This window comes from Macrobrachium nipponense, chromosome 7 (genome assembly GCF_015104395.2).
Source record: "Macrobrachium nipponense isolate FS-2020 chromosome 7, ASM1510439v2, whole genome shotgun sequence".
Taxonomy (NCBI): Eukaryota; Metazoa; Arthropoda; class Malacostraca; order Decapoda; family Palaemonidae; genus Macrobrachium; species Macrobrachium nipponense.
In genome coordinates this window covers 115,967,227-115,992,004 of record NC_061109.1, presented here as the reverse complement: position 1 = coordinate 115,992,004, position 24,778 = coordinate 115,967,227, and the positions used below count along the sequence as shown (strand labels likewise).

The following is a 24,778-nucleotide window of genomic DNA, read 5'->3' as shown; positions in this document are numbered from 1 at the left end:
CCTAATGTTTCTTGGTTCAAAACGAGCGCAAGTGAGGTCGAACTCATTGCCGCGTACCTACGCCAGCCTCTCGCTCTGCGGCCAACATATCGTACAGCGTAGTACGCTGCTGCCAGCGCTCGCTGTGCGCGAAATTTAAAAATACGCATTTTCAACTTTTTTTTTTTTTTTTTTTTTTTTTTTTTTTTTATTTTTTTTTTTTTTTTTTTTTTTTTAAAGTAGTAATTGCTAACCCCATCGTAACATCGGATTATCGTAAAACGAATTATCGTAACTCAGCACTACCTGTAGTGTGTGTGTGTGAATGAAGGATGTAAGGTGAGGCTACCGAAGGGTTCGTGACCCTCACACTGTATGCATGATGTGCGGGAGAATGATTGTTCATTGACTAATCCTTGTAAGGAATGTGAGGGTCTAAATGAGGAAGGATGGAATTCTCTATCTTCTTATTTGAGGAAATTAGAGAAAGAATTAGGAAGGCTTCTTCCAGAAGCGCTAGTAGGTCTCGTTCTAACGAGCCAGTTGAGGGGAAATTTAGTTCTATCCCAAATGTAGTTCTAGCATCCTTTCCTACATTTTCAGCTCCTTCTCTCTTCATCGAACCTGTGGATTCGTCTTTGGAGATGGCTAATATGAAAAAGAGCTTTACGCAGGATGGAGCTTCAAATGCTTGCTTTTGCAAGGTAAGAGTGCTGTGTCTAGAGTGCAGTGTTCCCAGTGCAGTGGAGGGGGCTGCTGGATCGGCTCCGCAACGCTCCCAGGTCTAGACCTCTTCCAAACTCCAGGCCCAGTGGAGGAGGAATGTCAAAAACCGTAAGGAGGTTGTGGAGAATCCCCACCGGTCAGGCGTCCCTTCGGCAGGATCTGTTGCTACACCCAGACTGCCAGGGATCGCCACAGTAAAGGCATCCTAAAACAGTGCTTTTTTGTCTTCTGATTCGGCTTCGCCTAAGCGCGGATGGAGTTCGGCTGAGGTGTCGCGTCCCTTGAAGAGGTCCTGGAAAGGCTCCCAGCAGTATGTTGGACTCCAGCCCGGAGCGGTCCCAGAGGAGTCTCCTGCGGACAGGAAGAGAGCCAGGAGAGCCCAGTCAGCCCTGCTCCTAGTACAGCGCTTCCTTCCTCTTCTAAGCCTCTTTCGCCTTCTTTGGAAGCGGACCAGGAGAGTTCTACCAAGAGGATCCTGATCAATCTGCAAGAACAGATTTCGTCGTGGTGGGCGCTCTGGTTAGAGATCCTCCTTGCAGGAAGGACGTCTCTCTTCCTGTTAAGTCTAAGCTCCCTCCTCGCAAGAGGAGCACCTCTCGAGACAGGAGTTTTCTCCGTGAAGCTCAAGCGCCTCCCCCTGTTTAGGCGCTCTCATCCTGGCAAGCACAAAATTTCCAGACTGGAGTTTTTCTCCTGATGTATGGGCTCTCATCGCAGCCGCTTTTCTTTTTCCTCTTTAGAAGCGACTCCCCTCGCAGGCATGCCTCTCCTAGCAAGCTCTCAACGTCGACCAGACGCACGGCTCCAGACAAGTGTGCTGTACCAGCCAGGCGCACGGCTCCAGACGAAGTGTGCTGTACCAGCCAGGGCGCACAGCGCCATCCAGCCGCGAGGCGCCAACCAACCAGGCGCTCTTCGCCAACTAAGCACTCTCCTTCCTCAGCCGCGCCTCTCCTCGTAAACGCGTTTCTCCTGTTAGAAGCGCCCCTTTCCCTCACAGGCGCTCCTCCCCTAGCAAGCCTCTCGACGCCAGCCAGGCGCTCTTCGCCCAACTATGCGCCCTCCTTCCTTCAGCCGTGCCTCTTCTTGCAGGCTCACCTCACCGGACAGGTACTTGGCGCCTGGACGCTCCTCTGCTGATAGAGGCGTCTCCTACCAGACGTCCTTCGCCAGTCAGACAATCGGCTTCCTCTAGAGGTGGTTCTCCTTACAGGCTTGCAGAGGAAAAAAGCCTTATCACACGAAAGGATTCGTGTCGGGTTAGGAGAGGACTTTGAAGAAGTTTCAGAGGAGGAAGCTCCCAAGAGTACAGCTCTGTCTGACTATAAACACTTTGGCAGCCCTGCTGGTACAAGAATTCAAGGATTTTCTCAGCCCAGCTGCTCCTCCCTCTCCTCGGTCTCTGTTCTCCAGCACAAAGACAGCGGAAGGAGTTCCTCCTTCTTGAAAAATGCGCCCTACCATTTCGATGAAGAAAGCTCTGCAATCAGTAGGAGATTGGTTCAGTCGAAAGAAGAGGCAGGGACGACAGTTTTTTCTTGTCCTCCCTCCAAGCTCTCGGAAGGCAAGGAATATGGTATGAGACTGGAGAGCCGATGGGGTTGGGACTCCCATCTTCAGCTGAGGCGGACTTCTCTACCTTAGTTGATTCCGCAAGGAGGCATTCTCTTCCCACGGCCAAGACAACGTGGGGAATGACGGAGCTGGACCATTTCCTCAAGGGACCCTTCCGTGTACTGGAAGTGTTTAACTTTTTTAGATTGGTCCCTTGGGGCATTGGCCAGGAAAACTCTCTATCCAGAGTTTTTAGGACCTAGGGTTCTGAACAGCATTTTGTCCTGCATGGATAAGGCAGTCAGGGACGGATCGGGGGAGTTAGCTTCTCTCTTTGGGGCAGGAGTCTTGAAGAAGAGAGCGGTTTATAGCTCTTTTCTGACAAAATCCGTATCCCCGGTCCAGAGGGCATCCTTACTTTACGCCCCTCTTTCCAGCCAATTGTTCCCTATCAAGTTGGTGAAGGATATTTCTCACTCCCTGACGGAGAAGGCGACTCAGGATCTGTTGGTGCAGTCTGCACGGAAGGCGAGACCAGCGGCTTTCTCCGTCAGGAAGGAGTGTCTTCCCACTCAAGCACCTTTCGTGGGGGGGCCCTTCTCTCAGAACCTCTTTCAGAGGAAGAAGACCGGAAAAGCATGGTAGGTCCTTTATCAGGCCCTTCAAGAGGGCTAAATAGGATTCTAGTCTCAAGACGTCAGTAGGTGCCAGACTTCTCAATTTCGCAGAAGCCTGGGCACCGAGCGGAACAAACTGGCCCCTCTCTATTTGAGAAAGGGGGATAACTCATCCCCTTCAAGGAAAGGCCGCCCTGGACTTCAACTCCAAGGGAAATTTCTTTCAGCCAGATTACAAAGACCCCGGTTCTGCGGCGAACCCTTCTAATGGTGGACCAAATGCTGGAGAAGGCGGCCATAGAACCAGTTCAGGATCCCCACTCCCAAGGATTCTACAATCGCCTGTTCCTTGTGCGAAAGCCTCGGGGGGGGGGGGAGGGGGGGTGGAGACCTGTTCTGGACGTAAGCGCCTTGAATCGCTTTGTGGAGAAGAGGAAGTTCTCCATGGAGACAACTTCTTCGGTTCTCGCTGCTCTTCATCCGATTGGATGGTTTCCCTGGACCTTCAGGACGCGTACTTCCACGTACTGATTCATCATTCCTCAAGGAAGTATCTGAGGTTCATGGTACAGGGGAAGAACTTCCAGTTCAGGGCTTTGTGCTTCGGCCTGTCGACGGCTCCACAAGTATTCACGGGGCTCATGAAAAATGCAGCCAGGTGGTACATCTGAAAGGGGTGAAAATATCTCTCTATCTGGACGACTGGCTTATTCGGCCGAGTCGGAGATTCGATTGTCTGGAGACTTACTACAAAACCTTAATGATGACCCTGTCACTTGGACTACGGTAAACCTCGAGAATCCCAGATGGTCCCCAGCCAGAACCTTGTGTATCTGGGGATTCGGATGGATTCTTGGGGTTTTCGTGCATTTCCATCCTCGGAAAGACTCGAATGGGGTATGGAAAAAGTGACAGCCTTCTTAGAGAAAGAGCGAAGCTCCGCGAGGGGAATGGCTGAGTCTGCTGGGGATACTTTCCTCGCTGGAACAGTTTTTCTCTCTTGGAAGGCTTCACTTTGAGACCCTGCAATTTTTACCCGAAGAAGATGTGGGATCAAAAGTCAGGAGACCTGGCGGACTCCTTCCGATCCTAGAAGGGTGAAAAGAGGAGCTGAGTTGGTGGTTACCACCACTCAGATTGAACAAAGGCTTGTCTCTTCTGAAGCCGAACCCGCACCTAGTGTTGTTCTTCGATGTGTCAGAGTCGGGATGGGGAGCAACACTAGGTGCAAAGAAAGTGTCAGGCACCTGGAAGGGGGACCAGGTGAACTGGTACATCAACGTGAAGGAGCTAATATGCAGTCTTTGCTTTCTGGCCCTTAAGTGGTTCGAGTCAGAAGTCAGAGGCGCGGTGGTCCAAGTCAATTCGGACAACACCACGGCTCTGGCATACATAAGAAAGCAAGGAGGGACACATTCCTTCTCCCTGTACGAGACAGCAAGAACCCTGCTTCTATGGGCGGAGGAGAGAGAGATTACGCTTCTTACCAGATTCGTTCAGGGAGAGAAGAATGTAAGAGCGGACCGTTGAGCAGGAGAAACCAAGTCCTTCCAACAACGAATGGACTCTCCATCAAGACGTTTGTCAGAGGTTGTGGAAACTTTGGGGCAGACCACACCTAGACCTTTTTGCCACGGATCGAAACGAGGCTGGACAACTGTTGCTCCTCCATAGTGGATCGGAGAGCAATAGCAGTAGACGCTCTCCTCTTAGACTGGACAGGGATAGATGGTTATGCGTTTCCCCCATTCAAGCTTGTGGGGGAAGTAGTGAGAAAGTTTGTTTCCTCTTCAGGAACGAAACTTACCCTGGTCACTCCTTTTTGGCCCGCTCAAGAATGGTTCACAGAGGTACTGGAATGGACGGTGGACTTCCCCAGATCTCTTCCACTCAGGAGAGATCTGCTCATACAACCCCACTTCGAGAGGTTTCACAAAAACCTCCCCGCTCTCTTGCCTGACTGCCTTCAGACTATCGAGAGACTCGACTCGTCAGAGCGAGAGGTTTTTCGCGCTAAGCTGCTAGCGAGATCGCCAGAGCCCGCAGGTCTTCAACCTTGCGAGTATACCAATCGAAGTGGGAAGTTTTTCGGAGATGGTGGATTGGTTGAAGAAGCTATCCCATCCAATACCTCTTTGACCATTATTGCTGACTTCCTTCTCTTTTTAAGAGAAGAATGTAATCTAGCCGTGTCTACGATTAAGGGCTATCGTAGTATGCTATCCGCTGTGTTCAGGAACAGGGACCTGAAGATTGCGGAAGATAAAGATCTGCATGACCTCATTAGATCTTTTGAGACCTCTAAGAGAAAGTGCTCTCAACCTCCTAGCTGGAACTTGGATGTAGTTCTCAAGTTCTTGATATCAAGTAAGTTCGAACCTCCTCATCAGGCATCGTTCAGGGACCTGACTAGGAAGTCACTTTTTCTTGTGGCTCTCGCGACTGCTAAGAGAGTTAGCGAGTTACAAGCTCTGGACGCTAGAGTAGGGGTTTAAAGGTGACTCAGCTATCTGCTCCTTTAAACCTTTATTCCTAGCAAAAAAATGAGAATCCCTTGAAACCCTGGCCTAGAAGTTTCGAGGTCAAAGGACTCTCACCCTTAGTGGGCAGAGAGATAGAAAGGTCCCTATGCCCTGGCAGGACCCTTAAATTTTACCTGCAAAGGAAGAAGAAACTTAAGGGCAGTCTTGAGAGTCTCTGGTGTTCGGTCAGAGACCCTAAAAGGCCATCTCTAAGAATGCTCTGGCGTTCTTTATAAGAAGCGTCAAAACGGAGGCGTATGCGACGTGCAATGACGAACAGTTTCAGCAACTTAGAGTAAAAGCGCATGAAGTAAGGGCCATTGCGACATCTCTGGCGTTTCAGAAGAACATGTCTTTGAAAGATATTCTGGCCGCTACTTACTGGAGATGCAACTCTGTGTTTGCATCTCACTACTTGAGATAAGAGTAACTTACGATAAGTGCTTCTCGCTGGGGCCCTACGTATCTGCGGATTCGGTGCTGGGACAGGGAGCTGAGACTAATCCTTGCTAGTTTAGTTTAGTTTTTTAAATTTTGGTGGTGTGTTTTTATGGTTGTTTGAAAGAAGATTAGGTGGTAACTTCTTTCAATCGTAGTTCTAACTCGGGTCAGATGGTCAGGTGGTCAGGATTGGTTGTTGTGCTCCTTGATAATACCAGAGGCAAAGGGTTTTGTCATGTAAGTGGGCTAGTCCCCATTGACAAAGATCCTAATAAGGTTCTGTCGCGTAAGCAGGTAAGCCCCCATTGACAAGATCCAGAAGGGCTCTTCATTCATAGGTCACTACCTTGCTGAGGCTCTTGAGGCAAAGCAGACTCATAGACAGTATCCATGAAGTCTTCTGCCCAATCAGGTAAGAACCAAAGTATTTGACCTACAACATGTGTTGTTTCCTGTTTATTTCTGTATTTTTAAGCTGTCTCTTACCCTCCACCAAGGGTGCCAATCAGTTAAGTATATATCTGCCGGGGAAGTTGCATGTACAAAAATGATATTGTTTATGATACAATAAAGTTTTGTACATTACTTACCCGGCAGATATATACGATCAATGGCCTGCCCAGAAGAAAATCTGATAGAAAAGGGAACGGGAATGGTTCCTAGTCCCGCCACCCAGCGGCGGGAGGGTAGATCACCTGACCTACCTGTAGCGTGTGCCGCGAAATTTGAATTTCTGTCGGGGACGTCGGAGACTATAGCCTAAGTCGTAGTATATCTGCCGGAGAGGTAAGTATGTACAACAACTTAATTGTATCATAACAATATCATTTTTTATTGTCATACATTGCTTTAAGCTGGTGTACAGGAAATGCTATTTTAGCTTTCAGCCCTTAGAGCTGAGGGTGATGTTAAGGCTATGCTTTACAGTTCCCTGTAAGAATTCCAATGTAACCCCTTTTGGGGATGGGGGGGGGGGGAGAGGAAACTTCTCTATCCTGTTGGGGCATTTAAATTTCAAGGTTAAACCTAGAACATTTTTATCGTCCTTTTAGAAACCTTGTGAATTTTTTGTCAAAGGTAAATGCTGGAAGAAGCAAAGTTAACTTTGGTTTTTGTGGGTTTTTAAGAAAAAACAGATGTTGTGGTCAAAGGGTTAAACCTTTTTTGTGTTGTGATTTTTAGTAACTTATAACACCTTGCCAATGGTCAAACTTGAAGGCAAAGTTAACTTTTGTTTTTGGATTTTAGAAAACCTAGAATGTATTTGTGAAGGTTTTAAGCCTGGAAGAGGCAAAGTTAACCTTTTGTGTTGTGATTTTAGAAACTTTGTCAAGGAACACAAGGTCCTCTGTGACATAATGGATAGGCTAGTGCATGAGAATTAGCTCCATATCTTCTACCTTTATTGAAGATAAACTTTCATAATGTGAGCAGTATTTGCAACTTCATTTAGCGTTAAGTCAATTTGTTGCTCCAGATAGGATTGATGTGTCATAGTAGAAGTCACTTGCTCTCATTCGTCAATCTCACGCCGGGAACCAATCACGTGCCTTGTCTGAGTGCCCGTGGGTATGTACAAAGACCTCTGAGAGAGCTTCTCTCTTTGTCTGGCATCCTGGGAAACTGTTTTCTCTCGCACATCACGATGAAACAATGTGCTTTCTGCAATAAGGCTGCCGATAGGGCTTTTATTATGATTATTTTTGAAAAAATCAAGCGATGCATTGAGGCCGTGAAACTTGAATCCGCGAGTGGCGAGGATAACTGTACTAGTATACTAGTATAGTAATAAGTTTTCATGCTTTAAGTAAAATCAGTATGGAGATGCTGTATGCTATTCATATTTTTTCTAAATATAAACAAAGGCAGTACATAATTTCAGTGTTGGTCACTATGTAGACCTTCATAACAACTAGTAAAACATATCAGAGACATAACCGAGTTGTCGTTCTGTGAAAATTACTATCTTAACCTCGGAGAAAAGTGCTGGTACAATCTGTAGGTACTATGTTCCGTAATTACAGCACAGTTTGTACTTTCAAAAGATGTGATCCCGTTCGCACTTTTTAAAGATGATACCCTCCAAAGTTTTACCTTATGACGTACGTCTCTCTCTCTCTCATCTCTCTCTCTCTCTCTCTCTCTCTCTCTCTCTCTCTCTCTCTCTCTCTCTCTCTCTCTCTCTCTCTCTCAGTTAGCCCCCACAATACTACATAATTTTAAGTTGATTGAGTTTTACCTTCACCTCATGCAAACATTGCATATGTACATACGTACATGTTTTCTTTATTGTGTTGAATTATGTACCTTTGTTATAACAGACTTACGAAGTTCACTTAGTGGTGCAAAGAAGCTTCTTTTACTTTTAGGGAAAAAGAAAATGGCATCCCATGAATTAGGGGTAATGTTAGTATACATACAAAAATGGATACATATCTATGTACGTAGGAGTTACTGTAACTATTTTACGCCAACCAGTTATTTCTTTTTTAAGGGTAATGTATTAATCTAACTTTTAAATCAAATCACAGTAACTTCAGTTTCATTTAAAAGTTAGCTTAGTACTTAGGGAGCATGATTAGTGTCACATAATAGGGTTCAAACTCTAGAAGTGAGCATTTATTAGCAATATCAGAGACCATGCCAAACTTACACTAAACTTCCCCTTAGGGGAGGGGCCTGGAATCTAACCTTGCATTAAGTTCAGGTTATTACTGTACTCTACTTTATTGAAACTTTTTGTTGCAGGTACAACGGAAATAAGGGTGTGTCTCATCACGGGGAATGTAGATGCCATTTTAACTGTGTTGTCATTTATAATGGAAAAAATCAAAGAGAAGCCTGACCCAAATGCCAAACCAGCAATAGATTTCGACAACAAGCAAACTGCAGAGAGAGAGAAACAGGTAATTTGGTTTTACAGTGTTATGAAAACCGTGTTAAATTTTTTTCTTTGAAAAGGGACAGGCATTTTTATATAAGAGGTTGGAGCATTTCTTTTTGTGCTGTACAGTATAGTAGGATGTGTAATATGTACAAAGGTTTTAATGCAATTTATTATACTAAGCACCTCAGTGGCATGGTCAGTTTGGTCTTGGCCTGCCACCTTGGTGGCCGCGAGTTCAATTCTCGGGCCCTCCATTGAGGGGTCAGAGTTATATATTTCCGGTGATAAAAGTTCACTCTCGACGTTGTTCGGTAGTCACTTAAAGCCGTTGGTCCCTTTGCTGAATAACCACTGGGTTCCATGCAACATAAAAACACTATACAAACACACAATTTGTTATCTTAGTAGAAGTTAATGTTTGTTTTTTATTGAAAGACTGTGATAGGAAAAGGCTAGTTAAATTGAACAACATGGCAATAAAAGCTTCAATGATTAATTTTGGAAACGAGTGTGGATTTTACCAGGTGACTTGATGTGATTGAAGACAAAATTTTTAACAAAAAACCCTGTTATGTTTAAGTCACATGCATCATTACCAGTAGGGAAGTGGGTAATTTAACTTAAGTGGTTGTGAATTTACAAAATGCCAATTCCCAAACTTTTCACTTTTGATTCTCAGTTTTACAATTTAGTCATGAATGAAAAGTTAAGGGCGCCTGCTGGCTATTGCCATTTTTTAAGGACAGGGCTTTGACATTCATACCACTGAATGAGGTGACTTGGGACATCTCCAAACCCGCATATGATTTTCGCCTCTCAGTTTTGTGACACTAGTGCGATTTATCCCGAAAATGAAAATTTTTCAAATTCTATCCCCCCTTGATACTTAAGATCTGGGATTACTACCATATATAGGCCTGATGTAGACCTCCAGTCAAATGAGTTTTTTTTCTAAAAGTTGTTATTTTGCTAGATATGAATTTTTTTTATTATAGTAAAAAAAATAAACCCAATAAATTAGCAAACAAAAAATGTAAGAAAAAAAATTAAACAAAAGTTGGAAAAAGGGGCTAGATTTGATTGTTCTTTAATGTCTATCTAAGTTATACACCAAATTTCAATGCTATAGCTTTAAAACTTAGGGAGAAGATGGAATTTGAAGGTCAATAACTGAATCACGAAAGTTTGGAACGTGATAAATCCATAAATAAAGGTATAAGCCACAATATCCTTCATGGCTTATACCTTTATATATTTGAAGGTCAATAAGTATAGTTTTGAGATACGGGTGTTCAAAGATTTTCTTTGTATTTTTACAAAGACAATGATAGTAAATCATGATTATTAAGAATTTTATATGACTTTTTTTGGTTATTAATAAACCAAAACTATGTTATTTTTCATCATTTAATTATAAATGAAGATCCCTTTGCTAGATCTAAGATCGTAGCCTGGGGCATTGCTTCAGGCAAGACTCCTTTTTACGCAACTCTCTCTCTCCTTCACTAACTCCACTAATATCGCCAATATTATGATCTTCTGAACTCTAATTAGAGCAAATTTTCTTACTCTGTATGTTAGTGAGATGTTTTGCTAATGTCTTTTCCTCTTTGGCATGATGAAAACCTTGCCAAAACAAAGAAAAACAGACGTTAAAAGCGAGTGAATGTCAGAGGTGAAACTCGAGCTTGTACTCTCCTTCCTGTTTCTGCTCACACTGAAGGCTGTAAAGCTCAGTCTTCCCGTCTTGTGACTCATGGAATCTCTACAGATGCAATTGCTCACAATTTGTTTGATATAATTATCAAAATTTACAATAACAGAAGAAATGCTGCATTTTCTTGTATGGATCAATGTATTTGGCTTATTGAATTACTTTTTACTAATTACTTTGTAAACTATGAAAGTAAGAGGAATTTTGAAGAAATATTTCATACACATTCTCCGTTGCCATAAGAAACTCCATGAATTTTTTCATGATTTTGTGTTTTTTCGCCCTAAATGGCTGGCGGCACCCTTAAAGCATATCTGTTTGTGCATATGGGACGCATTAAATCAGAAAGAGCTTGAGGAGCAGAATATATGTAGACTTTAAATAATAATCTACTGTAGCGTGATAGCATAGGTTGAATGAGATTTTCATAGCTTTTTGTGATTGGCAAAGTAGCCCCACTTCCCATGTTAATGAGAATTTTGAAAGAGTAAAACAGCGATGAAAATCTGACAGGCAAGCATGAACATCAAAACTATAACATACCCATCCCAACAAGCCTCGGATCTCATTTGCCTCTCTCCACCAATACTATAGCCCTTAATAATCCTATCCCTCCGGAGGCCTCAGACCTTGGTTCTTTGACTTTGATGAGATATAGGTCACATTTCATGGAGTTGGACCAGTGCAAATGTCTTCAAAATTTTCCACAGCTTTGTATATCTCCATATAGCCTATATCCCTGTAGGGCGACAGTACCATCAGTTCACATTAATCCATTACTTTATCTCTATGCAGCTTCCTTTGACCCAGGACTGCAACCTTTTAATTCCTTTCAATGTACTTTTATTTCTTATTCCCACCCTCTCATAGCAATTGTTTCTTGAGCAATTTCAGGTTTTTCCTTCTGTTACACCTATAAAAACCTATTAGTCTCAGTTTCCCGTAGTGGTGTATGACCTCATAGGTCTCAGAATTTGGCGTTTGGCCTCATCAGTAATTTGGAAATCGACTATCATGTAGTTCTTTCAAGACACTTATCCAACTTTTGTCACATGGATACAGTTACAGTATTGGATGTTTGTAGTTTTATATTCCAGTGATCATTACCCAGTCAGATAAATACAACTTACAGCATAATACAGGGAAATCAGACGAGAAAAATGCCTGTTCTACATCAGACAAATTCCACCTTATGATCTTTTTAACAGACCAAAGCGAACAAAAAGTTATTGAAACAAATTTCATTAGTAGTTATGCAGGCAAGTACAGTGAAACCTCAGTTTTCGTACGGCCTGCTTTTCGTTCAATCGGTTTTCATACATTTTTCTGACAAAAATTTTTCTCGGGTTTCTTACATATCCTTGGATTTCGTACACTTAAAATGCTCCTTTCAGGGCCTTCCATGTGACTAGGCCATATTAAGCATCCCGTGTTCTCTTGTGACCCATTCTGCTTTTGTGGATCTCTTCAGTTGTGTTCTAGATTTCTTTGGAAAAACTTAGGAGTCAGGTGGAAAAGGTATCAACTGAAAACAAGAAAATTTGACCCCAGTTTCCAGAATGAAAAGTTCTTAAGTTCAGTGCTTGGTAGTCACATGTACTGGTAAGTAGGGATGTGCCCAAGTATCAGTATCAGTGGTATCGGCTAGTTTTTGTGGTATCGGTATTGGTGAATTTCTGGCTGATACCAGCCGATACTTTGTCATTAGTATAAGAATTTAAAATCCTTCTAGGCTGGAATAATATTAATTTTCTGTACCACTTTTCATTTCTAGGATAATTATATTGAATATTATCTTTAATAAAATTATTATTATTATTATTATTATTATTATTATAAAGGATTAGTTTATCTAGACCTCTGAGCCTAACAACAGCTCTTCTCGGGCTGGATTATAAAACTATAATTTTAACTTAGTCAGATAGTCCAAGTAAAGTGTGACTTGGAACTTGCACAAGGATTTGTGCTTTTTTTTTAATTGATGTTTTGTTGATCTATACTGAGAAACAAACACTGGCCCTTTCATAATCTTATTTTTATTTGTGTGCCCGTATCTCATTTTTCTTAGGATTACTTAATAAAAACAGTATTATGTATTGTAATGAGGTAAAGGATTAACCCCTCCATAACCAGAACCTTTCATAATCTAAATGAATGAGTTTGTTAACTGTTTTTCTAGCCAATATATAAATTAAAACTCAGAATAAAAGTATATTAGTGATTTCAGAATGCTCATCACCCCAATCAAAGTAAGCACTACATAACCAAATTGTTAATCTTCTAATGGTAGCCATAATATAAGCAAGACTCTATAATTAAAAGAGAACTACCAAATAGTTATATTGATGTTTCTTTCTCAGTGAAGTTTGTGCCTTTGAAATTGTTTATATAACCCTATTATATGACCTTTCAACTTTTGAACCAGAGAACAAGAATGATTTTATATTCTCCTAATTAACAATATGTAGGTAAAAGGTATCAGTATCAGCTTTAAAGCTGGTATAGTACAATCCCTACTGGTAAGCACACACAATTAACCGAATAACAAAAAATACTATCATGTATAGTGGCGGAGCTGTCAATGAACTTGTTTTAGTACTGAGGTACTTTTTTATCTACAATAAATAAAAGATGCCATTGATAAGGCTGTGTGTGATTTAGTAACTATAAAGATTCAGGGAAGTTACATGGTAACTAAAAAATGCTTTTCAATCACAGAACTAATGGAATCTTCTTAATACAACTTCTTGGATTGTGTAAAATACTTCTCCGTGCACACTTGCACTATCTATTCTGTTCTGTTTGAATTGGTTACACTTTGCTGACCCTTGGCTGGTATGTAATAAATAACTCATGATCCAGTCCCAGAATGTTGAGAATGTAGAGCAACAGTTACAATAGTCTTTAGTGATTATCCCATTTTCATCTAGCAAGTTAAATCTGATACCAAAACCAAATTCCAGAAAGAATTGTTTCTGAATTTTTAACGTTATTAGTCTATTAATTTGTTAAATTTTAAGAGTTGGCCAGTGTTATTAGAATTATGGTATTTTACCCAGTGTTTTTGTTGAATTATTTGATAATTATAATTATTATTATTAGCACCATAATTATTATTATTAGCACTGTCTTCAGTTTGCCATACAAAATTATTGTAAAGTAATAAATTGTGTATGTGTTAGTTAGTTGTGTTGACTGGGTTTTCCTTTGTCTGTGTATATAAATTAATTAACCTGAACAGAAGAGTATTAATAGTACTATTATTCTGTTAAAGGTAGGTTAGTCCTTCCCTAAACCTTTAGTTTTAGCAGACTTGGCATCTTAGCCTTATTCTGGGTTTATATAATTGAGTTATCAACCACCCGTCAAGTTGAGTTGCAATGTATGTGGATGGCAGCTCTTGATTGTCTTATGATTTAAACATTTCTCCCGTAGCAACCAAATGTTTGTGTTGAATCCCAGCTATGATTAAGAAATATGGCCATATTCTGGTAATACCCCATTGTTTTCCTCTGTTGACATAAATAATAAAGTTTGTACATGGTAGTTAATCAGTTGAATTGGGTTACAGCCAGGATGGAGATGGCCATGCATTGGTAACCTCATCCCAAAACTACTGACTGAGAAACGGAGAAATTAACACTTTCTGGAATCATATTCTCGTAGGGGAAAGTTTTATTGTTGAAAAAGTATACCTGATAGCATACACAATTTTTAGATACTAGAATTCAAAAGTGAATGTCATAATTTGGAAGAAATTAATTGGGTTAGTTGGAAATGGTGAATTGCTTGGCATTTAGCTGAACGTTACATTGCCTTGCAGCATTGCAGTATGTGAGCACTCACCATGGTATTGGATTATCCACATATAAAAATGCCTGCCCTCCTTTTTTTTATTTATTTATTTTTTTTATGGTAACACGTTAAATGTCCGTTAAGCTATTTGAATACTGTACTAGCATTAATACTTTATCCTTCCCACTGGTAATATGATTCTCATCATTAAGTCCAATTCATCTACCTTCTCAGATTTCAAGAAGTGCTCGCTCCCCACAGGTGAAGATTTTGGTCCCAAACAGCACAGCTGGGATGATTATTGGGAAAGGCGGGACGTACATAAAGCAAATTAAGGAAGATAGTGGAGCTTATGTACAGATATCACAGAAAGCTAAAGACCAGTCTTTAGCAGAACGTTGTATAACAGTTATATGTAAGTTTGAACAATATTTTAGTTTTTATATTCTTTCTGGTAAGTAAAATTACTGTACTTATTAATATTCTGCTTGTAACCTTCCCACACATTTTCTCCTTCATTCATAACAATCTATATTAAGAAATAAATAAGGGAATTCAGCATGTCTTAAATGTTGTAAAGGATTGTGCTATTGTGAAAAACTAAGAGTTGGTTTTGAACAAGTGCTTTTTTATTTCCCTATTTTTCTGCAATCATTAAATTCCAAGATTCTGGTGGTGATTAATGGTCATTGTATTTCAAGTAATCATTTCAATTTGTAATAATTTTGTTTAGGAAATATAGGTATAATCACAATTTTAGGTTGAGTTATTTTGCTCTCACCTTGAAGACACCCCAATTTTGACTTTTAAGTTTTTGGAAAGCAAAAAAATAAACATTACACAGGTTCATGGCTTTGGTTCAGTTGGTGCACCACATTCAGTTGTCTCATTGTACTATGTACTGTAGCTTCAGTTGCTATAGTGTTGTGATTTTTGTAGTTTTTTCATGTATTTTGAAAACACTGCATTATGCTTTTTCAAGTTTATTGATGTTAGTATTAAATAAGCTTTTTTGTTGTTAACATATCGGCAAAATGAAATACCCAGCCATCTGGTTGCAGAAATTTTCTTGGCCAACTGTTTCTCAGTGTATTAATGAATGTGGTTACAGCTGATGTACTAGTATTTTAAGACTTCTATAGTTTTGGATGTAAGCTACGAAGTAATTTTTTTCAATCTCGGAGAAAGGAAAAAAGGAAAACTAAACTACTAACAGGTAATATTAGAAATACAGAATGACATTTTATTGCATATTTATACTTTAAGACAGCACAAACGAGATATCTCGATTAGAGTGAAATCAAAATAGAATAAGTAAAATCCACAAAATACAGATATAACAAATAAGAACAACTTGAAAACTTTAAAATATTTTACCAGGTATAAAAAAGGCAAAGGTGAATTTCTGAAGAAACCGTCATAAAATAAAAGCAATGTTTACAATATTATAAAATTGCCAGTTTTGTAGTGATAGTCTTGCTTTAACAAGTTTACCAGTTAACCTTTTACCACAATACAAATGTATTGTTGTCAGCTAAGAATGTTCCCTTCAAATTGTTTGAGGAAAGACAAAATACTGATGATGATGGTATACAGTATTCAAGTTACTATTATCCTGCCCATATGGGAATTAATTTTTTTTTTGTTTTTTTTTGAGATACTTATATTTTTTTACATATATAACTTTTGTTTGTATTTATTATTTTAAGCAAAAAAAAAAGCAGTTCATTCAGAGTTAATAGACAAAGATAATCTTCCTCTCTGGTTAGGTTGATCCGATGAAAACCTGACCAGCCTCTGGGATCTACTGTAGATTTCTGAGACTTATTTTAGGAAAAAGAATAGCATCTCTGATACCAGGAAATACTGAATATATATATACAGGCAGTCCCCAGGGTTACGAAGGGGGTTCAGTTCTTGAGACGCGTCGCAAGCCGAAAAATCGGAACATTGTCAAAAATCCTAAGAAAACCTTACTTTTAATGCTTTAGGTGCATTCAAAACTATGTAAACTGCATCCTTATTGCATTTTTCATAAAAAAAAAACTAAATATTGATTATTTTGCATTTTTGGTGTCATATTTCATCTACCAGATCAGCGTTTGTAGGCGTCGTAACTCTGGAAAACATGTTGTCCGTACCCTGGAAATAATTTTCTGATGAATATAATTGAAAAGCGTCGTAACCTCGGAACGTTGTAAGCCGAGACCGTCGTAACCCGGGGACTACCTGTATATATGTTTATAAAAAATGTAATTTTATAGGATGAATTGCTAATATTTTCAGTTAGTATTTTGCATTTCAATCTTTTTAATCCCTTACAGCAAATGATGTGGAGAACAGCAAGAGTGCCTGCCTAATGATTTTAGCCAAGATTGTAGAAGACCCACAAAGTGGAACATGTTTGAATGTTAGTTATGCTGACATTACTGGTCCTGTTGCTAATCCCAATCCCACTGGCTCTCCCTTGCCAATTCTCTGGTGGACAAATGCTCAAAATGGCACCATCGGTGGTTTATCCAATCCACTATCTGCTGGTGAGTGTTTTTTTATTTTATTTTATCAGTAAATCATATAGTATATAATTTTCCTCAGCTATTTATGTAACCAGTTCTTCTGTTATAGTATTTAGAGATGTTTTTATAAAAATATTTACATAGAATATAAATAGGCATTGTAGTTGTGTTCCATGTTTTTAGCTCATGGATTGCCCACAAAACAAGGTAGTTTGGTTATGCTTATGTTGGATGACATTATTTAGTCTTTTTTTAATAGATAATGAATGTTTCATTGTATATCTTTTGCATAATTCTATGCATATATCAAGTGAAGGAACAAATTTTTTAGTAAGTAACGTGTTAAGCATCACCAATGACATATTTCAGTCACACATCCTTCATATCGCACCACCTTTGAAGGAGAATAATACATTCTCCCTCTTTCAAGGTTGGTGCCAAACTGATCAAGCTCAGAAATACACTGCTCTCATGCAAAGTTTAGGAACATTTGGTAACAGAATGAGATAAGTCTGGGTAAATGGCAACTTTTTTTGTAAGGGAAAGACGGCCTGACAGAGGACATCCAACTCTCGTTTTCCAGTACACTGATACAAAAGAAGCCAAAGATGCTTGGTCATCCAAAGATGGCGTCGTTTCCTTTCTTTTGGCCCATCCCATAAAATTTCATCCATTGTTCCACCGACCAACCATGACAAACTGAACAAGGATTAGTAATAGTACATACGTTATCACTGCACCTACTACACGTTGGATGTGGATCTGTAGATACCGATGTTAAAAATCTTGAACAAGAAAACCCACTCACTCCAGGGCATTTCCTTTGTCTTGCGAGAACCCGAATAAATTTCCAATGGTGAAGCAAAATTCTCTATCTCACAACGTACACACACCTAGCAGATCACACCCACACTGAGATCACTCAGAGAGAGAAAAAAGGAAAATATGAATAAAAACAGGCAAACTAAACCGGCTTTAAAACAGATAAGTAATCACGTCCTATCTTAAAGGCGGTAGGAAAGTAACTGATGGGTCACGGGACACCAAGGGCATTCTGGGAACTACAATACCCTGTGACCTGGTATAGATGCCAATAGTCCCTGGATCTCACAAGTTTTGTTATTAATTCCACAGGTTTCCAGTTTGGCGCTAGTATTTTCCTAATGTTAAGACCAAAGGTTTGTTAGTTATGAAAAATACAAATTGGTTAAAAATTTGCTCTTTTTTCAGTCCAATTGTTTCCATAATAAACATTCCAAAGCAAAAGGAAAAAATATTTTGCTTGAAGAGTTATTAAATGTCACTACTTAGTGTAAAGAGTGATGATTACTATGAGAGTAGCAGCTCAGAAGCCTCTAACTTAGACTGAAGAAATTTCTGATTCCGAAGAAAACCATATTTGATGCGAGCATTGCAGTATTGAATGGGCAGTAGTTGATAAGGAGAGGCATCCCTTTACCCAAAGGTGTGAATTTATTTTTCAGGATAAGGGAAACTGTGGAGTTTGTTGAAGTCTTTGAGCACATTGCAACAAAAAGGAACAGATTTGCCAACCAGTTTCATGATGAATATATAGAAAGTTTGCCTGCAATATCATGTGTACTAAAATGGTATGAAACTATTGTAAATGAATTAAACCAATCATTAGTGCCATATTGAACGAGTGGCTTGCGCACTCGACGACCAACCTAGTTGCAAGAGTCTCAATCAGATATACTTTTATGTACTTAAACCATTTAATTGCTTTACTAGCTCTGTTTTAGGGAATGGCATAAAAAATAATTTTTCCCTTTTATCATGCTTGCAAGCTCTAGGATATAAAAATACACAAATTATTTCATTTTAACTTTTACTAATTATTTGATATCCTAATATGTTTACACAAAAGCAATATCAGTGTAAAAAAAAGAACGCATAAAATATTAATATAGACCAAATGACCGCTCTGCTAGTGAGAAAGTGCGACAATCTGGGAACATCAATGTCTCCTAAAAGTGATGCTTAACAGGTTAATTGGAGCAACCACCACATATAGAATGGTGAATTAATCCATTGGTTGATAAAGGGTCAATATAAGAGAGGGAAAAATGCTTAATTAGTTGAGGGCCAATGAAGGAATAAGCAAAAGGTTAATAAGATGAAATTAAAGTGTATGCAACCATTTAGTTTAATAAAGAGTAATTTTTGTGAACATGGATGTACCAGGTTAGGTTGTTTTGTTGACAAAACAAGGATCAGGTAGTGTGGTGTGGTCAGGACTTGAAAATTAAAGTAAAATAGTTCTTCCCAAAGTTTTCAAATTTGTTGCTTTTTGTGAATGTGGAAAAATTGTCTGTTGAGACTTAACCTCACTTTTGTCGGAACATTGATTGTTTTTAGGGGTCAGAATGGGATTAGTATAAAGTTTTGGATGAAAAAATTAGCGCTGCAAGTTTGTGTGCCTTTTATTCACCTATAATGCATGGTAAAGGTGGTCAAGACAGTGCTTTATAGTTACTATGTAAGAACCTTCATAATTTGCCTTTCTGGGTAAGAAAGAAATTTTCTTTTTCTTAACTTATATATTAACAATATATATAAGAGAACACAACCCCCTTCATTTCTATTTAAGTTTGATTGAATAAGGGAATATGGTCTGGAACATTTATTCCTCATCAAAGAAAGTTCCATTCCTATGAATATATCACCTCAGCATACATTGTTTACATTTTTACACATTCTTTGTCATCTATAAAAAAATTTCCCTTCAGGCCAGTCTTATTAGAGTTTAAAATGTTGACTCAGTGGTCTGGTTAAAATCATTAACAGTAATAAAAATAACATTGTACAGCCAATATTTTCACCTTTTTCTTTGTGGTTAATCATGAAGGGAGTTCTCTCCCATATCTTTTTCTTGTACACTCCCTGCTGAAATTTCTGTCTGGTCTTGGTCTTCATCTGTTTCCTGTTTCTATGATATCCTGGTCTTCCTTACAGGTCATTGTCCTGGTGCTTCCATACTCTGTTTTTATTTTCTTTTAACTTAACTGTTCCTTGTTCCCGCAGCTATATGTCAAACTGTATTTTTCTTTAGGTAGTCTGTTTTCTATCTGTTGGATACCATGGCTTCCCACCACTTCTGTATTTATTACATGAGGCCGTCACTCGAACAACCATCTATCTGCAAATTTTCGGATTTTGAGTTATACATACTTCCAAATTCAGCAACTCCTCTTCTATATACTAGTGTTTAGAAATTGTAAAAGAAATACGTTTTTTGCGTTCATAATCTAGGGAGAGTGAGAGTAACTAGAATGATAAATGCACAATATATATTGTCATTCCAATGTTGACAAACTATTATTGTACTTTTCTCAGACTTCGGTTTTTTGCAGTTATGGCGTTGAGTTACAGTTTGGATAGACAAATAATATTTACACATATTTGTAAAGAACATGCTTTTAGCTTCATTTTGAAAAAAAGAATGATGTTATAGCATAAATATTAACGGAAATATGATAATGTAAACATTGCACAACTTCAATCGCGTTTTTCTCCTATTTCTGTTTTGTGCAGATAGAGGGTTGTTCGAATGACGGCCTCATCTGAACTTCTGATTTGCACTCTGCCCATGAATCTTAGTATTCTCTTGTTACATCTACTGGTAGTGCTTGAGTTACGTTATTTACCTTGATAATTCAATTTCGTGATGGTGTTAGCAGTTAATAATACTATAATATTTTGAAAATAGTTTTACATTTTGTGCATGATGGGTGCAGGTAGCAGTGTACAGTCAGGCAGCAAGAGAGAGCAAATTTACAATAGACTGACTACTTTTCCTCTTGTCTCTTTATCCCGTCTAGTGAAATAAGTTAAAAAAAAAGTACCAGGTACCAAGATTCCTAACCTTTGGTATTTTTAGTAATGCCACTTTTGTCCTTTGAACTTTGCATAAGAAAAAATTTGGTTGTATTAAAATGGGTGATTATTATTGCAGTTATGATTCCATTACAAGTGTACTGTAGCACAAATTTATCCTTGAAACGTTTTCATAATCATACCAGGCACGTAAAAAAACAGATATAAACTTCAAAGCTAAGTTGTCAAGTTAGGTTGGGCTGTGCTACCTAGTATCAAAGCATAAGGTATGTTTTGTAATGAACAATGTAAAAATGAGTACTAATTACATAGCTATAAGTTCCACTTGTTCATATACGAAGCAAAAACCTTTCGGAGTTCATTAACATTAGGATATACTAGTTGCCAAGCTGGAAAACCAGTAGAATTAACAAAACTTGTGAGATCCAGACTATTGGCATCTATACCAGGTCATGGGGTATTGTAGTTCCCAGATTGCCCGTGGCATCCCATGACCCATCAGTTACTTTCCTACTGCCTTTAAGATAGGATGCGATTACTTTCTATCTGTTTTAAAGCTGGTTTAGTTTGCCCATTTTCTCTCTCTCTCTCTCTCTCTCTCTCTCTCTCTCTCTCTCTCTCTCTCTCTCTCTCTCTCTCTCTCTCTCTCTCTCTCTCTCTCTCTCTCTACTGCCTTTAAGATAGGATGCGATTACTTTCTATCTGTTTTAAAGCTGGTTTTAGTTTGCCCATTTTCTCTCTCTCTCTCTCTCTCTCTCTCTCTCTCTCTCTCTCTCTCTCATCTCTCTCTCTCTCTCTCTCTTCTCTCTCTCTCTCTCTCTCTCTCTCTGTGGGTGATCTTAGTGTGGGTGTACATTGTTGGAGAATTTTGCTTCACCAACGGAAATTTCTTTGGGTTCTCGCAAGAGACAAAGGAAATGCCCTGGAGTGAGCGGGTTTCCTTGTTCAAGATTTTTAACATCGATATCTACAGATCCACATCCAACGTGTAGTAGGTGCAGAGAAAACGTATGTACTATTACATACTAATCCTTGTTTAGTTTGTCATGGTTGGTCGGTGGAACAATGAACAAAGTTTTATGGGAAGGGCCAGTACAAAAGGAGACGACGCCATCCTTGGATGACCAAGTGTCGTTGGCCTCTTTGTATCGGCAATACATCAGACTGCTCCATATGTTTCGTCACCTGCTTTTGATGTTTCCCATACCCCTTTAGTTTCTTCTAGCGATTCGTTATTGGAAACTTCAGGAGGGGTTTTGGGTAATTTTATGCACAATTACGCTCCGTCATTCACGGCAGGGAGAGGGGGAGCATCGCCATCTTGTCCCAGGTGTCAGCCCCCGATGTGCAGAGAATGGAAGGAACGTGGTCAGCGTTAGGCCTACCAGGCGTACCAACCTGGAGGGGTTGCTTTCTCACTACTATATGGCGTCACGTTTCCACCCGGGCCCAACAACGATGAATGTTGCTCATCCCCCTGGCCTGCAATTTATGGGAGCTAATGCCACGGCAATGACAACATCATGAATGTTTCTGGCGATGTAGAACGTTGGAAACAGTTTTGCAGAACACGCAGGGCTTCCAGCAGCAGCCGCTCAATCTCTCCCTACAAGCGTGGTGACATCACAACCGACGTCACACACTGACATGGCTGACGCAGTGACGTCACAGCCTACTGCTTCTCTCACTACTTCATTGCCTCCGGAGACGAATACGCTTTCTGACTTTTTGGTACACACAGTCATGAAGAAATTACAAGCTATAGAGGAGAAAATAGATAAGAAAGACAAAAAGAAAAGACTTTAATTGTTGTTGTCTTCATCTTCTTCCTCTAGTTCAGCGTCATCGCAAAATTCATTGACGTCACTGCATGTACCAGTCAAGCGTTGGAGGATACGGAACTTCGTGACTGATCCTTGGGCCAAAAGAAGAAGAGTAAATTCTTCATCTTCAAGCCAGGACTGTCACATCCCTGTCAGCAACAAAGTGAAGAAGACAGTGACTGGTAAACTTAACATTAACGGACGAAGTCATTTACAGGCATCTAAACGAGCGAAAGCATAGACGGTCGCTGGAATGGCGGCCGCTGCAAGATGCCACCAGTAGTGAGGACAAAGCTTTTAGCAGAGACTCCACTGCCGTTGGTGAAATCAAAGGTGAGTGGGCAGCATTCAACCAAGAACGGAAAACGTATACCAGTTTCTCTTATAAGACCTTTTAAGATAAGAAGAAAGGATGAGAAAGCTCCCATTAAAAGGTTGAATAATAAAAGAGTTGGTAAGCTCTCCTGATACACTTTTGGAAGGCGTTGTTCTCCTCGACGAGAGATCAAGGTCTACTTCCCCGACGGCCAGCGGAGATGATAGTCAAATGACCTTGAATAATATAAATATAGATAGAGAGGAAATTAGCTCGGTTTCAAGAGAACCTTCATCTTGGAGGTATAGACAGAGTTCTCACTAGATCTGCGAGTAGAGAAGAAGTTAGGCGGTCACGTTCTACTGACTTTGATATCGAGCCGACGTCGGCCATCAGAAATCAAAGATGCCGTGGTCGTAGGGTCAGACGGCCATGAAGCACCCGCACGTTTGTCAGAGGATAGAAGTAAACTAACTTCTCCTGTGGCCGAACACAGTACGTTGGAACCGGAGGAAGGGGAAAACCAGGAGTTTCTGGCTTCGTATGCGGAGGCGGTTGATTTGATTTGTCAATTCAATAACCTTTCGAGGATCACGGAGGCATCTGCTAGTATACTTCCTCCGGGAATTGATATGGTATTGGGACTGAAAAGGGATACGAAGGTGTCGTATGAATTACCTTGCTCAAGTCATGCGGAGTCAGCTTTACAGCACGTCAATGCATGGGTTGCTGGAAGGGCTAATTCGTTAGGATCAAATAGATCATTTAAGTTTATTCCCCTGCTATTGATGAAACATAGGAAATATTATGCGACACCTATGGTTCCTTTGCTATCTAGACAAATTAACCCAGATGTGGTAAGGTTAATGCCTGGATTAACCTTGGATTACGTTAAGATGGAATGCCCGTTGATGACTTGTCAGTAGGCTGCTACTTTGGAAGCAACGGCTTCTTCTATCTTTCAGACTGCTTCTTGGTTAGACCTCTGGTCAACAGCAGTAGCAAAAATTACATCCTCAGAAGCAACAAGAAATGTAGTGGATAAGACAATGTTTTTCAGATTGCTCCAATCAGGTTCCAAAGCAATTGCGTACTAGACGAATTTGAGTGCAATGTATGGGCTAATATCCTGTTGATGAGGAGAGATGCAGCATTGGCTAGATTAAGCCACAGTATTGACTTGGATTCCCTGTTTGCAATGCGGAATGGGGATATCCTAGTTGCAATTGCTGTTACCAAAGGGCATACTGGAAGATGCTATAGATAGAAGAAGGATGGATACTAACGACAGATTAGTCCAGCCAGCAGTTAGGAAAACATCTGGAAGCCAGGCTAATTCTAATGAGGTAAGACATCAGCAAGTACCTCCTAAGAAATCAGTGAGACATAACATCTCTTAATATATCAACAAGACCCTTTTCCCCAAAGAAGTTAGCTCATTGGCCCTTTCACAATAGACCCAACAGAGGAAGGGGTATTAGGGTCAGGGGGAGAGGTTCAAGATGATAGGATGGGCGCCTCTCATCACTGAGTCACACCAGTGGGGGGTTGCCTGGCAAATCACTGGAGGGTGTGGCAGGAATTTGGAGCGGAGCAGTGGGTGGTGGATGTTCTCAGAGTAGGATATTTGATTCGTTCGAAGTGACTCCACCCTGACAGAACAACCATTACCGCACCTCTCCTATGCTCAGGAATCTCAGAAAGCTCTTATTCTATAAGAGGAAGTGAAGATGATGATGGAGAGGAAAGGAGCTGTAGAACAAGTATCACTTCCATCAAAGGGGTTTTACAGCCATATTTTTCCTGTCTCCAAAGCCAACGGAGATTGGAGGACAGCGATAGATCTGTCAACATTGAATCTGTTTATAAGGAAAACCAGATTCAGAATGGAGACCCCAAAGACAGTTCTAGCAGCAATCAGGGACTAGGACTTTATGGTGACAATAGACTTGAGGGATGCATACTTTCAGATCCCAGTCCATCAGTCTTCCAGGAAATTTCTCCGCTTCAGTCTTGCAGAGAAAGTTTTC

The 24,778-nt window shown here is 40.1% G+C and overlaps 1 pseudogene; it reads left to right on the top strand.

The window, feature by feature from the left end:
* The first annotated feature begins 654 nt into the window (after positions 1-654).
* The window catches only part of LOC135217683 (RNA-binding protein Pasilla-like), a 37,461-nt pseudogene continuing 13,337 nt past the window's right edge, over positions 655-24,778 (top strand).